Raw genomic sequence first — 21,384 nt, 5'->3', positions numbered from 1 at the left:
GATGAGACACAATAACATCATATGGCATCATTCAGAAAGATCAAATCAGCCCTGTGTGATTTTTTTCCCCCCCCTTTTTTCTTTCGTTCCCTGGAAAGAAGTGGGTAATGTTCGGTGTCATTTTCAATACGTCCCCGCACCACAAAGAGCACGGAGAGAAACGGGGACCAAAGACACTGCTGCTCACACACACATAGACAGCCACTTGATGCAAACCGATTGTTCTGCTTGACAGCAGCAGTAACAGTGCAGTACACGTCAGCTGTAGCGAGGGAGTATGTTAATGATAGCCTCTGCAGTTTAATCTGACCATCGCCACGGCCCCAGAAGCAAAGAGTGTGGGGCCCACGTGGATCCGGCAGAGGGGGGAAACGGGAATCCATCATCTGAACGCGTGAATGGGATGAAGGTGCTGCGACAGCTGCTTGACTGATCACGCGCTGTTCGACTGTCACCCGGCATCTGTTTACCACTCCGACAACCACATGAGTGCATATATCCACGGGTGTAATTGAGCCATTTTACTGGGCCCGGCTGTAACCTGCACTAAGTTATAGCTCAACTTTCCATTACTACTGTGTCTGTGTATGTGTGTGTGTGTGTGTGTGTGGCGGGGGGGTCTTACTGATCGTAATCACACCCAGCAAAACACTGCTATGTAAATACGGCATTATCAGCATTGCCAATTTGTTTAAGTGGCATGGACGTGGGTGATCCACACTGTAAAATCCTGAGTGTGTACAAATGCAACCGAATGGACCCGTAGGGGTCCATTTGTTCACTCTCTGAGTTAAGTTGGCACTCAGAATTTTGCCTTGCACACATCCATCCCTGTGCCTGTGACACAGGCCACATACAGTAGACAGCGGTTATGAAACATTGCTAACTTGCATTTCTAACAGGGATATGTAGAGAAGAATGTAATCAGGAAAACGATAATAGCATGTCTAATTTTCTTTGTTTGAAAGAGGATGCGCGTGTTAAGTACTCACCCCCGTTATCTGGCCAAACTAAATTGTCAGCGCTCAGTACGGTGTATGGAAATTGAAATGGGAATATCTAGATCTAAAACATGTCATTTCAATATTCAAATGTTAACACCAAACAATATAATGCATTATGGCTCTTAGTATTTGCATACAACCCTGTTTGCTGCTGTGAACGAGAGAGGATACAGGGAAGAGAGAGGGAGAGAGATAGCGAGAAACTGTGTGAGTGCAGCAGATGGGGGCACGCAAACAAAGCTTTTGTCTGCCAGTTGTAGGCAAATGGAAACACTCATTTGTTCTGAAAACTGTATGAACTTTGTATGTTAGTTCCGTCTAGCCATAAGTGCGCAGATAGTTTAATGTGCTGTCATTACATGCATGCTGTGAAAAAAATAGTTGGTTTTGAGAGTTTTTTTTTCTTTCTTCCAATTTAAAAAAAAGTTTTCAGCATTTTTCAATGCATGTGACCTTGCAAACAAGGCTGAATGTAGAAACACAGAACATTTAACGAGTTCATACAAAGGAACCAGTATTTTTGAATATGTTGTTCCTCTGAATAGTTAACTGAATTACGCTGCTTTTATATTACACAACATTTATTTTTTTCTTCCAGCCAAGCCTCACATGAACTTTTTCTTTACAGGTTCCCACATAATAGCAGCTATTGTATCACCACGGTCGGACATTTGGTAGAATATTCCACTCACTCCCTTTCAGGAACACACTCCACACACCAAATATACAGGCTTTCGTCCTCGCTCTCTCCTTCCTCATCGTGGGAATGAGACTGTAGGTCAGACATGGAGAGGACGGACGGGGAGGGAGGGGGGAGAGAGAGAGAGACAGAGAGCGAGGTGTTGGGAGAAGGGCCCTGCCACTAGTCTGACAGGGTTTAACATAGTGAAGGATTGCCCGTCTGAGCTGTGACATCTGTAGCCACTACCAATGGGCGGTGTAATTAAGAGGAATCAGCGATTTTTAATTCTATACGCTACATAATAACACCCCCCCCTACCTCGCTCGCTCCAAGTAATGCATAATTTAAGGAAAAAAGGGGGCCGTATAGGACACTTTTTCACTTTGTGTTTAAATTTAGCCAGTGTCGTTGTCCGGCGGTGATTAATAGTTTATCGCCCTGGACTATACATCTCCATGAAATATCTCTTTCCATCTGTCATTAAACTGCACATGGAAATTGGTTATATTTCTAATCAGGTACTGCCTAGACACTTAAAAGAAGAAGAAATTAGAAAAGGAAATAGCCAGCGTGATGTACTCTTGTGCAGGTGTGCCCGTGACCCACTATAGCACATAATTAGTGTAGTCGGTCTTATCTCCAGCGCTGCGCCTCTGAACATTGCTCACCCAAAAAATTACACAAAAGCATGGGTTTTTCTGTTCTTTTTTTTGCATGATAATTGAATTGAGAGCTCATACAGGGCCACAATAAGCATCCTAAATGTGGTTTTAAACAAGTCATAGGTGTGTGTGTGGCAACTCCTATGTGAGCTGTACTAATGCCACTGTAGCCTATGGTGGTGGGTTTGTGCTGGGGACAGGGTTGCCAGATCTGCTTATTATAATTTCCCTGCAAGATTTTATTTGAAAATAGCCGATCTACAAGCTCGACGCGTTGTGAGCTTGTAGATCTGCTATTTTCAAATAGCTGATGTATATGTTAAAGTGCTCATGTGACCCATTGTCGCTTCTTTTGGGCTGGTTTTCCTAGACCTGGTTGCTTGTTTCTCTCACAGAATCTGGCAACACTGGCTGGGGATAGGGGGGGGGGGGGGGGGGGGCACCATGAGTGCTTGACCAGGGAGCCAGAGACTGGCTTCCCTGTCAAATAAAGATTAGACCTTCATTTCACCATCTAATCCCTGTAAATCTCTTCTGGAGGAACTTGGGCAGGGCAGAGCTTTTAACAACATGCGCGGGGTGTGTGTGGGTGTGTGGGGGGGGGTCCTACATCCTTATTTGTGCATGTATACACCTGGGTGGGTACAGCGCAAGCTGTTGTGTCCACTGTGGCTGCGGTCATTCAACCTGTGTCACGGATCATTGTTATTGTGTCAATCACCTGATATACTAGGAAGACTTTTCATCCATGATACGTCGTAGTTTCCACGATAAAAAATTTTGGGTTGTATTTTTCCTTTATTATTTTGTTCTTATGAAGCTGTGCTCGTTAGCTGTCATGGCTACCTAACTGCATTTTGAATTTAAAGCTGTTCATACAGTACGACATTAGTATTTTAGATTTTGCTAGTGGCTTTATAGTACAGTTCCGTGCAATTTATCTTTTTCCATTTCCCCCACTGTGAGTTGTTGAAGTTAACATTCTTTTACTGAATTATTAATTTGTGTGTATTGAATTATTGAGAGAAGTTAATTTCTGATCAGATTAATATTAAAACCCTGTGAAATATTCATGGCTGATGTTGAAAACGATGAACTCGGAGAACTATTAATGTAATCATAAACAGACACAGTGAAAGGCAATGTGAAGTCAAATTCGCGCAGGCCATTCCATTTGTCCCAGAAGTTTCACTCTAGTCTAGATTGTTCAATATGAAATATTGTAGTAGCCAACTGTTCGCTTGAATGCTCAGCTAATGTCATTGGCCAGTCCTGCCCTGGGGCTGAAAGTAGTGTCCCGCCTGGGGGTGAAGGTCAAACGCATTTGTCTGCAGGTGACCTTTGTCACTGACTCACTGAGTAAGCTGAACCGCAGCCAGGGAGAAAGTTCCAAAGATGTTATGGTTTTAATATTGCACAGCCAAGTCTTTAGTGTTAATCTATCCAATTGTACACTCCATTTGGTTACACTCTCAGAGTTAAATTAACGCCCTCAATGATTGGCAGAGCTCCGGAGTGACCATATGTAATAAAATCCTCGTCTAGGGGCCAGAGGCTGAGCTCAAATGAGGCAGGATGAGGCTGAACCATGTTTTTTTCTGTCAAAAAAATGTCTTTTTTATCCTGTTTTATTTAATTATTCCCTACTAGAGTTGACATGAAGTGAATCCAGTGAGCCTAGAGGAGGTTAAATCTGTTCTTTTGTCAGTTTTGATTAAACCCGTCTTTAGATTAGTCGTATTCAGCAAAGATTTGATATATTCTTAGCACCTCCTCGGTTTGTTATTACAATCGTTCCATTGTATTCACAAAATATGGAAATCAGGAGAAAATAAGCCATTATCGTCACCATAATGGTAAGCACCTTGAAAAATATGGCTACTTTAATTATGTTTTAAATGCTAATGCTAGCAAAGAGCATAATAAAGAAGGCATGAAAGTCTAGCTATTCACAATCTGATAGCCAGGGAGAGGCAAATTATTTCAAATATTTGATATTTAAATTATTTTCAAATGAACAGAGACATGAGCAGAGCAAAGGCGAGTAGTTTCCCCTGGTGATCCTTCAGGCGCCTTTGTTTCCTTGGTGTGACTCAAGCTCATTAACCCATTAATACCTGGAACGCATCTGTGTCACTTTAGATGTCTTTGGCTATTCAAAAATAGCAGATATACAAGTTCATAGCGCGGCACCGAGTGCCGCGCTATGAACTTGTAGATCTGCTATTTTTGAAAAATCGTGAAAAAAAAAAATTTAGATTTTTTTTCCAAAAACTGTTAGGATTTAGATTTTTTTAAAAGAATTGCCTCAGGTCTTAAAGGGTTAATGTTCTAAGCATGTGAGAGAGAGACAGACCATACTCAACCCATAACACCGCCTTCCTCTCTCTCCACACACACACACACACACACACACACGCATGCGTGCGTGTGCGCCTGCATACTGTACATACACACACACACAGTCAAAAACGCATGAATATTTTACATACCTACTGTGCACAAACATGCACATGCACATGCATGCATGCACTTGCACGCACACACACAGACACAGACACAGACACACACACACACACACACACACACACACACACACACCAAATCCCTCAGCCTTTTCAAGTCCACTAGCTCTTTCAGAAAGCGATGGCCGCCGTGCTGTCCTGATTAACCCATTGAGACCTGAAGCCGATTCTACATGTCTCCTAAATCTCAACAGCATTCTGAAAAACGCATGTTTCTGTATCAGTGGTGCTCAATCTTTTTCATGTCAAGGACCCCCAAAATTAGATGTATTTGGCCGCGGACCCCCATCAAAATATTTTGTTCCAGGGACCCCCAGAAGCAAAGATTTGAGTTAAAAATGTTCGCTTTAAAAATATATTATGTTGAAAGATTTGCACACATTTTCATGATTTTTCAAAAATAGCAGATATGCAAGCTCATAGCGCGGCACTCGGTGCCGCGCTATGAGCTTGTATATCTGCTATTTTTGAATAGCCTAAAGTGTAAAATAATGCTTTTTAGCTCAAATCTAAAAATGACACAGTTCCAGGTCTTAATGGGTTAAAATGACAATAGTCTAATTAACTCGACCTCGGTGTCAGTGCACTAAAACGACTGATGGCCTGACGGTTCCTGTTTGAAAACTCTTTGTCTCCTCTCCGTCCAAAAATAAGACGTTTTTCTTTTTTTGTGTGTGCTCCAGCAAAACGCCTCAACCCCATTTATCGAGATTTTCTAATGGCAATTATTTTTCACAAGCTAATTAAATCTTTTTTTTTTTTTTTTTTTTCGTCCTTTGGAAATCCTTTTATGGAATCCTTGAGGAATTTGCCATGTGGGGTGCAGCATTACAAGGACCTTCCAGCAATGTTATTCATTCAGAATATATAGTATACTATACACACAGATTATGAAATGTTCTGTTTGCGCTCAGCTACGTTTTATTTCAAGCGCGCTCGATTATTCTCACTCGCCACTCCAGTGACCTCTGCCTCGGAGTGGGAGGACGGTCCAGTGGCCCTCTCTTGCCCTCTTGTCCTCCGTGGCCGGAGACAGATAAATAGTGTGCAGAGATGATGCCGGGCCCAAAGCAAAGGACCCAGTATTTCATGCAGGAATTATCAACTAGATAGCACGCCTGCTTTCATGCTCTCTTGACAGTAAGTATTTGAAAGTGGGACGTTTTGCTGCGCGTGGCCCTCGCAATCCTTTAACATCATTTGATGGGTTTGTCTAAAGGAAGGGAGAGGGGGAGAAGAACAACACACACATAAAAAAAAAAACTTTAATGACTGAAGTAGAAACTGCTTTTTTGTTCTATTCTCCTTCTGCTGGTGATTAAGGTCTATAGGGAGATAATTACGCTTTAGTCTGGAGTTAATGAAACGAAAACGTCTCTTTTCCCCTGAAAAGGAAGGGCACATCTTTTGTGCTGCTATCTGCAGACATCTCCCACCCCTTGACAAGGCACACAGAGAATTGGTTTTGTTTTAAGGTTGGAACACCCCCTCCTCCACCACCCACCTCCCCTCCCCTCACCCCGCCTGTCAGTGTGCGACCGATATGAGGGATCTCTCCACCCAAGTCAATGAGGTTCACTATTCTCAGCACTTAAGCCGCTGTGCATTCTTGCTGTTGTTGTGTGTGTGTGTGTGTGCAAAGGTAACCCAGGAACAGGGGGAAATTAAATAAAAAACATGGCAACAGGTCATCTGGGGATGTGGTGCTGTTTTGGAACCGAGGGGGTCCTCTGGGTCCTCATTCCAATCAGTACATCATGTTTGTACTGTTGCTTACAGCTCCTCCTTACATGTGCCCCCGTTAACCGCCGGGAACACAAACTAACATGTGTTCCACGATCTGCAAATGACCCCTTCGGTGTTCAACATGAAAAGGAGCATGGCGATTTTTGAATTTATCACACGGCAAACACGGGAGCCATATGTATCGTCTTAACTTTGGGATTGCCCGTGGAGACGAGACGCCTCCTTTGAACACTACGGCAGGGTGGGTTTTGACCTTCTTTTTTTTATCTTCTTTTTTTTTTGAGCCGTTCATTGTCTGGTATGCTTGGAACGGTCGCAACACAGCACAAGTGGTGACCAGAAAGCACATATTAAACTGTCCTTGTGGAAGTTCACATCTGGTGCATGGAGCTGTGTGTGTGTGTGTGTGAGATGTAGGACACACACACACACACACACACACACACACACACACACACACACACACACACACACACACACACACACACACACACACACACACACACACACACACACACACACACCCCACCTCCCCAACAGAACTCTCACATTTCATCATCTGCTCTCCAGCGCCATGGCGCTCCGGCATAAGTTGGCCGTTCTGGATCCATCTGTTGTTATTATTTTCCACTGATAATTGGCTTGAACAATGGAATGCCTGCCCCCCCCCCCCCCCCCTGTCTTTGAAACTCTACACCCTGTTTATATTCCAGAGGTCTCATTTCTGCTCTGCCCTCTCACTCTCTTTCACTCTCCTTTCTCTCCCTATCGCTCTCTCTCTCCCTCGTCTCTTACCTCCCCTCCCCTTCCCTCCCTTCTAATACCTCCCTTCCTCTCCTTACCTCTCCTTACTACCTCCGTCACCCAGTGCCTGCCCTCCTCCTCTTTCTCAAGATCCTCCCTCCCTTCTCTCTCTCTCTCTCTCTCTCTCTCTCTCTCTCTCTCTCTCTCTCTCTCTCTCTCTGCTCTGTTTGAGAGGGGCTCACATGAAAATGACATCTTTGACTGGCCACATCAGTATGTGTCACTCAGCATCTAAAAGCCAGCACGCCAGAGTCGCCCCCCCCCCCCTCTCTCTCTCTCTCTTTTCTTTCATTGGGAGAGAAGCTCGGCTCAGCTCCCGTTCTCCTCGGTTCACTACGGGGTTTTTTAAGCCATGACACTCTCTGACAGATCCAGGCAGGCAGGCAGGCGTTCTCCAGGAGTCTCTTCACACTACCGCGAGATTCTGCATTCATATCCCGAAAGAGGGAGATAGAGAGAGAGAGAGACGGAGAGAGAGAATGAGTGAGCGGAAGGAAGAGGGTGGGAGGCAGAGGGATGGAGATGGGATGGGAGGGAGCAAGTGAGGGAAGGAAGGAAGTAGGGAAGTGGGTGAGACACAGAGGGTCTTTAGAAAGTAAGATGTGGACAATGGATGCCGGTCCAAGTCACTTTTTTCCTGCCTATTGAAATTGGGCTTTTATTTATTTGAATGCCCCCCCCCCCCCGTACTAGGAGGTGTCTCTAGGAAGGAACACTCATGGAGATGAATGAAAGGTGCATTGTAGGTTTATTTTTTTGTTCCACTGGACATAATTTAATGAAGAATCCCCACCAAAAATGACCCAGTTTAATTAATTAAATTAGATATTGGAAATTTTAATTAGAGTTGAAGGCTGTAATTATTGGGTATCTTGGTAAAAAAAAAAGAAAAAAAATGAATTCCATGCCATGCGTACAATGCCACTTAGTTCATTTTTTATTTAAAGAAGCAGAGAGTCATTTTGTTGCATTTTACAGATTGTATTAGTAGTCAGAAGAATGCTGTAAATGAGATGAAAAAACAAGGTGTGAATTTGTGCATCCATCGAGCGAAGAATGCTCGTTTTCTACCTAATGAGATGGAAAGATGAAAATTGTACGAGGTGGAAGGGCGATACGAGTGTCTTACTTATCTCTAAAGTAGGCATGCTAGGTGGGGCTCACGCAATTTTCCCCAACTTTCATAATGCTCTCAATAATGCCCCGCTGGAGTATTATTCTCTACGTTCTCTTCTCTCCGCTTCGTGTGACCGCGTTGATGTCCATTCGTTCTGCCTGCCCTTTTCTAATTAAAAGAGGCCGGGACAGGTAGGGCTCTCAGCGGGGCGTGTGACGCTCTGTACCAGTTCTTCATTTGCTGAGTGTTTGTGTTTATGTAAAGGGGCCCTTCTTCCTGCATATTTAATCTAGAGCAAGGCACCGGCTTTTGTTGTGTTTAGACCACATACCTTCCAGACAGTCCTCTACACTGGAGCCCTGGACTCCAGTTCACTCAACGCAGTCTCTTGCTCACACTCAACTATACCACACAACTTCTAATGCTACTAGTGCTGCTACTTCTACTACTACTACTACTACTACTACTGCAGCTCCGTACCTTCTGGTGTCACTGGCACATTTTCTCCTCTTGCCTTCAGAAGTGGACAAAAAAAAAGAGAAAAGCAACAAACACTTTATCTGTGGAGGGAATGTGCATGAATGTGAGGGACCGAGTTTCATGATAGTGATGAAAGTCTGTTTCACTGTTCATGGGTAAGTCTTTAAAGGTTTTATTGCTCTCTCTCTCTCTCACTCTCTCTCTCTCTCTCTCTCTCCTCCTACCTTTTATGGGATGGTACTGTGTGTGTGTGTGTGTGTGTGTGTGTGTGTGTGTGTGTGTGTGCATGCACTATAGGTGAGTGTAATGAATGGTGGCTGATTAGAGATGTGTTTCTTTGTCAAATGAGACTGATTACTGAATGCCTGTCATGTTGATGAAACACTTAAAGGCCTGATGTGTCACTTTGGCGGAACATGAATCACTCTTTTAGTAGGCGTGTCACTTCATGAGTCCATGAGCAGGCAACCAAAGCCTTCGGGACTGCCCTGGGAATTGTCCAGTCACTCGCACACATTCCAGTTTGAAAAAATCCTACTCTATCTCAAGCTATGTTCAGATATGGATACCGTTAACATTTTTCGGGAAACTAATTAGCATACGTTGCCGGCATAGGCAGTAGGAGAGGCGTTCTCACATGTTGCTGAGAATGATCAATATAGCAGACGACTGTAACTTAACCCCTTGAAATAAAAAAGAGGAGAACGAATGGTCTGCTGAGGAAACAGCTACTGTATGAAAGCTACCATTTACAGGCAGAATAATAATGTACTGTACTATGTCTATGATCATCATTCATTATCACAGGGATGCGGGGGTGAACAGAGGTGGACGTGCTGCTTTTCCTGCATCCTCAAATCTCCTCATGTCCACTCGCTCATTCTTTTTGTATCGTCGATTGTTGTCAAGTATCAATTTAATACAAGTACGGCACACATGATTGTGATCAACCATTTCACGATAATAAGAAATACGTTATTTTCCTTATGACGTACAACTAACTAAACCAGTGGTTCTCAAACTTTCAAGTCAAGGACCCCCAGTTTGGTCTGTGTTTGGCCACGGACCCCCATCTGAAACGTTTTGTTCCAGGGACACCCAGAAGCAAAGATTTGTGTTAAAATAAATTCGCTTTTTAAAATGAAATTCAACGATTTTCACAAATGTTCAAGATTCTTCAAAAATAGCAGATCTACAAGCTCATAGTGCGGCACGAAGTGACGCGCTATGAGCTTGTAGTGCTGCTATTTTTGAATAGCCAAAGTATAACATGGTTAAAGTGGTTAAAATAATAACATATATTAACACATTTTGCTGGGGACCCCCTGGTACCCCCCCAAGGACCACTTGGGGTCCCCGGACCCCACTTTAAGAACCAATGAACTAGAGTACTTGCCAGGGAATCGGAAAGGTTCCTGGTTCTATCCCTACTACTCCTGGCTTGATCTCAAAAACCCCTATTTGTAACCGTCCCGACGAGCTTGTTGGTGTCTTGTATGGCTGCCCATGGGGTCAGTGTGTGAAGAGGTGAATGTTAACACATGGGGAAAAAGACCGTATAATCAAAATCATTCATGTTACTCTACCAGGTCACCTGTCTCCACTGCTTACACGACTTAGGAATGAGACGTTCAGTGGGGTTTTCAGAACACAGTGTGTGAATGAATGGAGCAATAGAAAAGACAGGGGCGTCTGAATGTGGGAGGGAGAGCACAGACTCCCAGAGGTAGCAGATGTTGTTGGTTGACTGTAACATGAACTAATAACAAAGGTATGCGAGCAATAAGGTGAAACTGCTCTAATAATGTGAAATGTCACTTTAACCCATTCAAACCCAGGGAACGCTGTTTGTGAGCTTGGAAATCTGCCACTTTATCCATATTTTATACTTTGGCTATTCAAAAATAGCAGATATACAAGCTCATAGCACGGCACCGAGTGCTGCGCTATGAGCTTTTTTTGGGGGGGTTTTGAAAAATTGTGAAACATTTTAACTCAAATCTTTGCTTCTGGGGGTCCCTGGAACAACATATTTTGAGATGGGGGGGGGGGGGGGGGTCCGCAGCCAAATACATATAATTATGGGTGGTCCATGACATGAAAAAGTTGGAGTTCCACTGATCTAGCAACCAAACAACAAAAAATGTATTGTAAAAATGTATTTGACCACAGACCCCCATCTCAAAATATTTTGTTCCAGGGACCCCCAGAAGCAAAAAATTTAGTGTAAATGCTTTAAAAGAATATTGAAATATTTGCAAAAATGTTCAAGAATTTTCAAAAATAGCAGATCTACAAGCTCACTATGAGCTTATATATCTGCTATTTTTGAATAGCCAAAGAAATCTAAAATGACACAGATGCGTTCCCGGATTGAATGGGTTAAGAGCAGCCCAGCTGTTTGCTAGTATTCACACAGAGGAGACTGGCATTGTGTGTGTGTGTGTGTGTGTGTGGGCATGTAGGCACTGCGGTGATAGTAAGTGGTAACCCCCGCTGTGATGGCACGATGGTTTCACTTCCTCGTCTCACTCGTTCTCACTCTTCATCCGGGGAAATGGAATCTGCCGCTTATTGATATTAATAGCGCACAGGATCTGTGGTGGGAGAGAGAGAGAGAGGCAGGGGCATAGCAGGGACCTGGGAGACGCTGGAAACCTGATATGGCCGGGGGGGCAGAAATTGACAGTCCTCCTACTCAACAGGGCGGAAAGGAATTGGCCGTAAAAATAGGATTGCATAATGCACGCCGTACCGTACGCTTGCCCTTTGTGTGCGGTGGTGCATGTGCGACGGGCACTGAACGGGCGTCTCTGTGTGGCCAACCACGGATCCAGTTTCACGTGTCGTTCAAAGTGAGACTTTGTGCCACCGTAGTGTGTGCCACATTGTCTGAGTGTGTCTCCTTTGCCGTCCCATCTGTAAGTTATCAGAGGCGGATGAGAGCAAAAGTACACGCAAAGTTAAGTTTTCTAATTATTTTGCTCAGCCGATCAATAGATTAGGATCTCGGTAGACAGCGAACGGCGTGATTTGGGGGTGGGGGGATGCCTGTATTCAAAGATCTCTGTTAACATTTAAATAGTGTAAAGAAATGCACCGCCTTGTTTGTTTTGGGTTTGGAGTGAAATTCCACTTCCTTGGTATTAAGGTTGCAAAGCTCCCTGTGTGCTGCTCTGTGCTCTGTGTACTTTGTTCTTAGCTCAGCAAAACGTGAGGGCAGGTCCAAAGAATCTGGTGGTGGTGGTGGGGGGGGGGGATCAGACAGGCCTGACATTCACCAGACTGCACTGTTGCCTTTTCAGCCTAGAAAAAAAAAAATACGAAGAGGGGAGAGAGGGGAGAAAAAAAAAGTCCCCTGAAAAGGGCCTGGTTGGAGCAAAGTAAAGTTTAATTGGTGGGTTTGGAGCCTGTTTTCGTGTCAGAAAGTGCTGTTGTTTACAGTCTGTGTGGGTGTACAATATAATACCAGGATTCTGCCAATCGCATCAAAAAGAGAAAAATACGCTCCACTTGTGTCGCTGCTTTTTCCTTCAAAAGACAGTTTTTTCCCCCCTTTTTTACGAGACTCAGTTATGTTTTTCATTGAATAAGTCCGTCTTAATAAAAGTGTGAGAGAAACGAGGGAGAAAATAATGTGCAGTCAGCCCCTTTAGGAGATCACATGTACAGTAAGCAAGCAGCTGCGTTTGTTGAGAAAATGAGTCATGCTTTAGATTTTCCTGTGTTCCAGAGCACAGACAGTGACTTGGAAAATCTCCTGCACACACCCTAAAAACAAACACCAATGGCCCTGTATATAGATATCACTGAGTCTTCTACGCCCTCTTATTTATACTGCACTCTCTGTGCTGATCCAGCTAGCCATTTAGCTTTGAGAAGTACTGTTGTTTCGTGTGGTTTGTTTGTTTTTTTTACTCTGTGACTATGGCATGATAAATTGACACAGTAGATTGATTCGGGTGCCATCATCACTGAGTGATCGGAGCTCCCCCGGACAAAGACCGAAAAGGACCAGGAGACGAGTCTGGCAGCATCCTATTGACAGCCATCGAGTTGAGCATTAATTAATATGGTAATGATGTGTGAAAGTTCATTAACGAGCCGCCACAGAAGTAGCCACAGATATAGTATTAAGCATGCTTAGAGTAATTAATGGAAAAACTTTACTTAGTGGTAAATATTCATGGAACCCCTCGTTTTTTTTCTTCCCTGCTTGGCATGAAGAGAGAGAGAGAGCGAGAGAGAGAGAGAGAGAGGAGAGCCTGTCCATTAGATGGGCTGAAGTGGCGTTCCAGAGTGGATGCAGGGCCTTTTGTTGGGATTGGGTGCATTTCAGTGGAGGGGTATTAATTCATATTTTGAACATGTGATCTTACAACAAAGCCACAGCCACTGATAACAAACTGGGGACTAGAGAGCATATTGTGGAGCAGTGATGCCCCACCACACTGCATACACACACACACACACACACACACACACACACACACACACACACACACACACACACACACACACACACACATATACAATGAATGGGATGGGACTGGGTCCACTTCACTAGTTTGTGCACAGAATAAAATGAGTCTTTGTTCACATTCGAATATAACCCTGATAGTTCATAGCCATGGCAAAGCAAAAAGAAAAAAAAAACCCTGATGATTCTCCATTCTCTCTGAAAATACAGTTTGCTTGTTTTTCCACAATTACTCAAATGGAGCCAACTCCATTTCCATACAGAATGGACATTCAATAGTTATGTACATACAGTAACTGACATGCTTTTCCTACTTATACATCGTCTATGTTTTGACACATTGGGTTGCTTTTGTCTTTGTCTGCGTTTTGATTCCTTAAGGGGGATTTATACTTAGTTGCGTGCCGGTGTCGTGCACCAAAAGTTTTCCAAGCTCACAAACAGTCAAACACATCGCAGAGCGACGTGTTGGGAGTTTGTAAATCAGCTATTTCCGGTGTGTGTGACATAGTGCACAACCAAGTATAAATCGGGCATTATCCCGGGTGTCTCACTGAGCGTGCACATAAGCCACCTAGGAGGGTAATTATCTCGACCGGGAGTTCTTCTCTTGCCTAAAATCTCAGTGTGATGGGCTTCTCCCGACTGGGGCGAAGCAATGTGCGTTTGTTTATTCTCGTCTTGTGCTCTCTACCCCCCCGCTGATCTAAATGGCAATATTACAGCCCTGTGAATTTAGAATTGGAGACAATTATCTCTTTAGTAATGTACGCAACAGAAAATATCTGTCATTTGTCATCGCTTACTATTGATTTACGATGCCATTGATGATATGTTAATTGAAAGGTAATGAATCAGAATAATAGGGGACTTGTGTGGGAACGGTCCATTTTCGATGATGGTTCGACCCCCACGGCGGAGTTCAGAGTGAGTTGAATGTTGACTCGCGTTTTCAACGAGGGCATTTAACACATAATTAATGCTGAAACCGGGCAAGGCTCAGCCAGCGCATGTTTTTATCTATGCACAGCCTGCTTTAGATAAACACTTAAAATCTGCACAAACGCCTGGCCACAGTTTTGACTGCCAAATGTAAACGGCCCAAAAGAACAGCGAGCGAGTCTGGAGGGTGTGTGTGCGTGTGTGCGCGTTTTTCTCTTTCTTTCTTTCTTTCATATTTGGATATGCTTTAATGCTTTTATTCAAATGCACCTGAGATATTGGCCCATAGTCACTTCTCAGTTTACCATAAAAATAAGATTTTGTTGCATTTTTTTCTCCCTTCATCATTCCTTGCCTGGGTTGAGTGCTCAGTTTGGAATGCTACATGCATGCTGAGCAGGGGGTGGAGAGGGGGGGGGGGGACGGTGTAGGCTACTCTAGGGGAGTTGCATGTGAGGACCAGGCGGGGGTATAGTCCACCACCAGGTGGGGCCATCTGTGACTCCAGCTCTCATGAAAAGCAAGGCATCCCATATCTGCAGGGAGGAATATAAAACAAAAGTTTTTGTCTTGCAAATAAACTGTCACACACGCACATCAGACGGCTCCATTGTTCGTTCGTTATTGTGTGTGTGTTGTTTTTATCGTCTATCATGAGCGTAGTACTACTTATCAGGCAGATGGAAATGTCTCGGACGTGGCTGACAGTGACCAGAGGAGTAGGCTACAGTAGGAAGGGTGAGCAGAGGGCCACTTTTTCTCTTGTCATCCTGGGCCACCGACGGTGCCTTGGGAGAGAGGAAACACACTGGCTTTGTGTACAAACAGTGTAGAAACAGGGAAAAACAACAGCATCGATGTCCTGCTGATGATATCCCACAACACGTATGATACTGTGTGTATTGCTATCATCAATTCTGGTCAATAGCTGCAGCAAGCAGTGGGCGGACTGGTTCAGGCAGTCTTCCCAATATACATTGATTTAGTTTGTTTTGCTCTCTATCTGAATTGCGTTGTTGTGAGTGCAGATGACAGGTGTTGTTTATTTTCTTTCTTGTGGTCTGTGGTGGTAATTATTTCATATAACTAGAACAAATTCTCTGTCTTGTGTCCGTAGGGCAAGGAGGCTGCAGTTACACGGCTGGAACTGAAGATTGCTTTAAATAAGCAAGCCCTTGTGGAAGGTAAACACATAATCATTCACCAGACTGCAGTCCGTGCATTGAGGGAGAACGCTGTATTGAATTGGCTTAATAATTAACTGAAAGCTGTGCGGGTTGCCTTGTTTGTTTTTTTGTGTTCTTTTTTTTTTTTCTTTTGCGAGAAGGAGAGAAAAGCACTACAGGTGCACTCTGTGAACCGGTGGAATAGAGGCTCATTTGAGAGAGGCATGGTGAGTACTTCATCAAGGGATCTTTTGCCCACAGGTTACAAAAGGACTTATATTCTTTTGTTTTGGTGAATTGTTGCTGTGGTTAGTTAGATCACCCATTGTTGTTGTTGTGGGTTTTTGTATGCTTCTTTAACTCTGTGTTACGGTAATTACTATAAAGAAACGAGAACTTGAACACGGGTGACTGCTACTATTCAAAGATAATCCTGAACAGAAGTCCTGTGTCGTATCCAGGCTGATAGTCCAGTGTTGTGTAGTTTGACATGTCGTCTGTATCGTGAAAGCAAAGCAAAGAGCTGAAATATGGTAATATTCCCTCCCGTCTGTCTATTTGTGCATGACTTTCATGTCATTTTCAGGATTCAATCAATCTCTCTATCAGTAGCAGTGTAGCACGGCTGCTTTAGTGGATAGCTTGCGTTCGCCACTCACACCCCTTACCCCTATCTCTGAAAGTTTAGGGGCCCCAGGATGTGAGCTGCCATTGGGATGGGTTTTGTGTGTGTGTGTCAGGGGGGTGTTGACACATCAGGAGCCCAGGGCTCCAGAGGAGCGTCTGTGTTCTGTGTTCTGTCTCACACAGCCCATCAGACTGAGATGCTCTCTCTTTCTCTCTCTCTCTCTCTTTTTCTGTATGTGTCTGTTGATCTCTATCTCTATTTTACTTACTCTTACTTACCCCATATCCCTCCCTCCTCTCTCTCTCTCTTGCTCCCTCCCTCTCTTCTCTCCCTCGCTCTCTCTTTTCCTCTTCACATTATCTTCCTATAGCATGTTGTGACTTGTAGGTAGATAGACTATGCACATACTGTGGTAAATAAATGCTGTACAGTGGGGGCAGTAACGTTGCTAGATGTTTGTGACCACAGTCAATCGACAAAGCTTGTTTGCGAAGGTCATAACTTTGCTGCTCCCTCTGTTTGCGTTGAGCCCCAGAGTAGGACAAAATCAGCATTAACTGCCATCATTAAGTAATGGCTGCAGGATTTGAATGAGGCTCGTGAGCTCGTCCATCCAAGTGGGGAAGCTCTCATCATCCACAGCATGCTAAATAGCCTGTACTTCTCTCCTTTAATTCAGTCAATCACAGACACATTTGGAAAACAGAGGCTAGGAGGAAAAAATGCATGGAGAGGGGGGAAAAATGAAAGAAGGGATGTCGATATTTATCTGGTGTGCATTCTCTGCATAGTCTTATAAAACAGGTCCATACCAGCAGGCCTGCAGCTGGCTGCTCCAGATGCGTGATCGGCCCTGGAATCTTCCAAATGATTGTGTAATTAATGTTAATGTGGCAAAATCAGCCTAATTATTGACACAACTTTCCAATGTGATTTTGATTGCATCACCAATGCAAAAAAAATCCCCTTGGCAGCTTATGGGATTAGTTTGCCTCAGTGTTTAAAGCCTTTCTAAAGTGCAATCGAGCTTAAAGCAGAAAATCTCCATTCCTGTGTGTCTCTATGAAAGACTAGAGAAAGAGAGAAAGACTGAATGTGTGATATGTTGCATGTGTAGAAACCTTTGTATATTGGCTATATGTTTACTTATGCCTTTACTTAAGAATAAGGAATTAGTTGCTCAGAATATAGCTTGATTTCACTACACAGTAAAAAATGGTTGTGTTAATTTAACTCAGAGAGTCTACAAATGGAACCAAATTGACCCTTACAGGTCAGTTTGGTTCCATTTGTCAAATTAACACTCAGGATTTTGCAGTGTAAGGATGGCGTGTAGCCACATTGGAACAATTACCATCATATGACTAACTCTCACTGATAGGGGCTGTCTTGGATTAAGTGGGCCACATATTGTATGGGCCTGTTTCTTTCTAGTGGGCAGTTTCTTCAGACCTGATGATATTCAAGTTTACAGAGGAAAGGCCCTAGGTCTAGAGGAAGCTTCAGAAGCCCAAAATGTGTTTCTCCGTCTTGATATAGCTTCTAAACACCCTCGACTCTCGAGCTGGACTTCATTTGAATTTCATGAGTCCATATAACGGAGGGAGGAACGAATCATGCAAACAGCGGTTGCATTGCTCGCTGTGCTGTAAATGAGGACGCCTCTGAAGATCACAGAGACGATTGCTTTGGTCTTAGCTGGTTGGAGTTATCTTTGTTTCTTTTTTTTTTAATGGAAGTATTGAGAATAAACAAGTGAATTCATGAGTTGGACCCAAGGAAAGGTCACGTGTAGATTTATGCTGGGATGAACAAGGGCTTCTGTAATAGTTCCCTTGACTGCATTTATTGCTTACTTAAAAAAACTAATTTCTTTATATCAGCATCAAGCTGAAAATTGCCATGTATTAGTATTAGGCCTGGTAAGCTTCTAATTCTGTGGCATTTACAGCCGGCTGTGTTTCCATGCATTTATAACGCTTTGATTCTTAAGAGCTCCTTTAATCGCTTTTGCCTAGCTCGGAACATAATAAACAACTCGCTGTAGCGAAAGTGCCACATGGGGGAGATTGCTAGCAAGAAAGTTAAACGTTTCTGTCACAAGCAGTTTTGTTGGCGTGTTTTTCATGCACTATAAGTACCGTAATCTACTCTCTGAGCTTGGCCGCTGTAGTTAAAAACACTGACAGGCAAAATAGATGCAAGGCCTTTAAGAAAATGAAACATTAGCTTCAGCACAGCGGAGAACAAGGTAGAAGCGCTGTGATGCGGGTCTGATTATTTCTTCTCTCCCTTTTTCCTGTCGATTGAGATCACAGGAAGTGTCGGATCCTTCTAAACAGCATCACCTGGCCTTCAGTCTGCTTTCCGCTATCAGATGCACTGCTCCTGTGGTAGTCTCAGACACTATCAAAAGGGGCTCTGTCAGATAGCATGCTCTCTTTATTGTCTGTATAAACAGGTTGCACAGGTAAACGTATGCCTGAACATAGTCAGTCAGAGAATAGAGCAGCATTCTTTTTTATTTTTTTCTCTCTCGCTGTCTTGCATTTCCGGTGACTTTCATGTGAATTATCATCTGTGGTAAAGTAGACGGAATTGTACTGATAGTGTTATCGCAGATGTGTTATCTAGAAAGCTACTTAAAAATACCTTCTTTTGGTGGGGAGAGAGGGGGAAAAAAAATGTGTTTGGCAAGTTTCAATCTATTTTTCTATCAACGTCACGCAGACAGGTCTTCTGTTGCTTTGGAAGATATTGATGGATGTATAAACTGCGGTCCGTCTAAAAAGAGTGAGCAGCTTTGATAATGTCAGGCTGCTACCGGGGTGCAGACGGCCAGCGTGACAGTCTTTGTGCGAGATTGACTGAGGTGACGGAAAGTAAGCAAATTTCACCTGCAGATGACTTGTCTTTTACAGCAAGATGAAAAGAAATCAAAGTGAGAGAATGTGTCAAAGCGTTCTCTCTCTCTCTCTCTCTCTCATTTCTAGGCACTTTGACTTGGGCTTGCTTTCTCTGCCACAGAAAAGGTGAAATGGAATTAATAATTTCGGTAGATTTTTGGTCTTTGACTACCCAGAGTATTTCTTTGGATAAGGTCAGAGCCAGCAGACAACACACGATAAATGTTGTTGTTTTTTAACCCATTAATACCTGAGGCGATTCTTTAAAAAAATCTAAATCCTAACAGTTTTTTGAAAAAAATCAAAAAAAGAAAGTTCAAGATTTTTCAAAAATAGCAGATCTACAAGCTCATAGCGCGGCACTAGGTGCCGCGCTATGAGCTTGTATATCTGCTATTTTTGAATAGCCTAAAGAAATCTAAAAGTGACACAGATGCGTTCCCGGTCTTAATGGGTTAAGTAACCTGCTGTTAGTATATTAAAGGAATGCGTTCTATTTGTTCTCTCATGCACATAATACATCAATATATTCTCATATGTTGTCAATGGTACACATTTGTATACCATTTTGTACTGACATATAAGAATGTGTGTATATGATTTCGCCTCCAGTGTAAATAGCACAGAACTGTGACTATGTAAGGGAATAAAAAGAAAAAGGCCTACATTGAGTCTTGGTTCCTATTTGGATGTTTTTTTTACTTTGCTGCATTCACGTCATAGTCAATATTACTTTGGCAGTCTGTGGCTTTCTCCATTTATTTCAGAAAACAAATCCCTTTTAGGGACAGAGCACCTGGTGGAGCTACTTAATGGAATGGCTTTAGCCCTACGCAAATAAACAGCTTGCATTTTTTGGGGTGTGAGATTAAGAGTGGGTCTTGAAGCCTGATTTATATTTAGTTACACGCCGGTGTCTCGCACCGAAAACAGTCGATCTACAAGCTCACAACGTGTCACACTGCATTGCGTTGTGGGTCTTGTAGATCGGGGTCTTGGCTAGTTTAGTGTGCGATACTGACGCACACTTATAAAGTATAAAAGTATAAATCAGGCACGAGAAGGCGGCTGGCCGGAGAGCCGGAGAGAAGCGGGAAACAAACCCCAAACAAAGAATGCAAACACGTGGAGAGTGTGTAAGTGAAGTGGCTTTAATTGTCTGTGTCCTTTTGAGTTGACCTTAGTCCTCTCATAGCGCATTTTGAAATGTCAGCGCTTACTGAACCTACAAACCAGGGCCAAACCAGCAGATTTAGCTGTTTTATCAGATGGGAGCTGAGGGAAAGAACTGTGTTTTTGAGTAAAGTTAGTGCTGTAGGAGAGCATTCATTGCATGAACATGAGCTGGAAAAAATTGAGGAGGGCTTTGTTTTCCACACTTCCATACAAAAACATACAGTCATGCCTTTTCTCTAACCTGGAAAAGATAAAAGTGGTGACGGGGAGCCAAAAAAGGAAAGGGGGTGAAGAGTACCCAGCGAAACATAAAGCAGAGTGAGTGCTACATTGCTTTTAAATAGCCAGACATGCCGTTAAGATTAGTGAGAAATGGAACCTTCCGACCCAGACATATCAAATAATCTCCCCCTTTATTTCATTCAACCGCAAGTTGGTGGACCGCTCTAATTCACGTCATACATCGTTGCCAATTAGCCCCCCCCCCCCCCTCCTCCGTGTTGGATTGTCAAATAAATTAGTGTGTTAAAATATTTAAGATGTTGAATTAGAATTAGACACTTAAAAGATGCACTTGAAGCAGAGCCCTCTCTCCCTCTCAGAGGCAGGGACGAGAGCGGAGGACCCTTTTCATCCCAGATGCGGGTTTATTTAATGTAATGGAACGAGAAAGGCAGAGGCATTTTTCTAAACCGATATTTATTTACAGTGTTTTTTTGTGTGTGTGTGTGTGCCGGTTTCAGCCTTGGCTCCTGCGTTGTTTTCATAAACAAAGTCTCTCCCTGGTCGACTCAAAAGAAGAAGAAGAAAAAAACAGGGCCTCTCAGCTCACTGAAAACAGGAATGACAAACACCATTAGCTGAAAAATTTCCATCTCATTGCAACTATGTTATTGTTTACTTTACCATACACGTCCTAATATGGTTACCTCCCTGTTAAAGCGGCCCGGGGCAAGAGCCGAGGGGCCCTCGCGGGGAGACGCTTTTAACTGCCACTTAGACAATAAGAAACAAATGTCACAGCTCTGCAAAAAAAAAAAAAAAAAGCCCCAGCTTTCACAGTCTT

General features: G+C 43.4%; 1 protein-coding gene across 9 annotated transcripts in view; it reads left to right on the top strand.

The window, feature by feature from the left end:
* foxp1b (forkhead box P1b) overlaps nucleotides 1-21,384 on the top strand; it is a 184,188-nt gene that overhangs the window by 45,053 nt on the left and 117,751 nt on the right. For 7 of the 9 annotated variants that reach the window (XM_080420968.1, XM_080420967.1, XM_080420971.1 and 4 more), the window contains exon 4: nucleotides 15,560-15,626. The exons of 1 other annotated variant lie outside the window; for it this stretch is intronic. The gene's annotated coding sequence lies outside the window, so the exon portion shown is untranslated. Of the gene's footprint in view, nucleotides 1-13,072; nucleotides 13,096-15,559; nucleotides 15,627-21,384 lie in introns of those variants that run through there. One more of the 9 variants, XM_080420965.1, reaches the window with a different exon arrangement.

This window comes from Gymnoscopelus braueri (genome assembly GCF_963280865.1).
Source record: "Gymnoscopelus braueri genome assembly, chromosome: 3".
Taxonomy (NCBI): domain Eukaryota; kingdom Metazoa; phylum Chordata; class Actinopteri; order Myctophiformes; family Myctophidae; genus Gymnoscopelus; species Gymnoscopelus braueri.
This window is presented reverse-complemented; position numbering and strand designations above follow the sequence as displayed.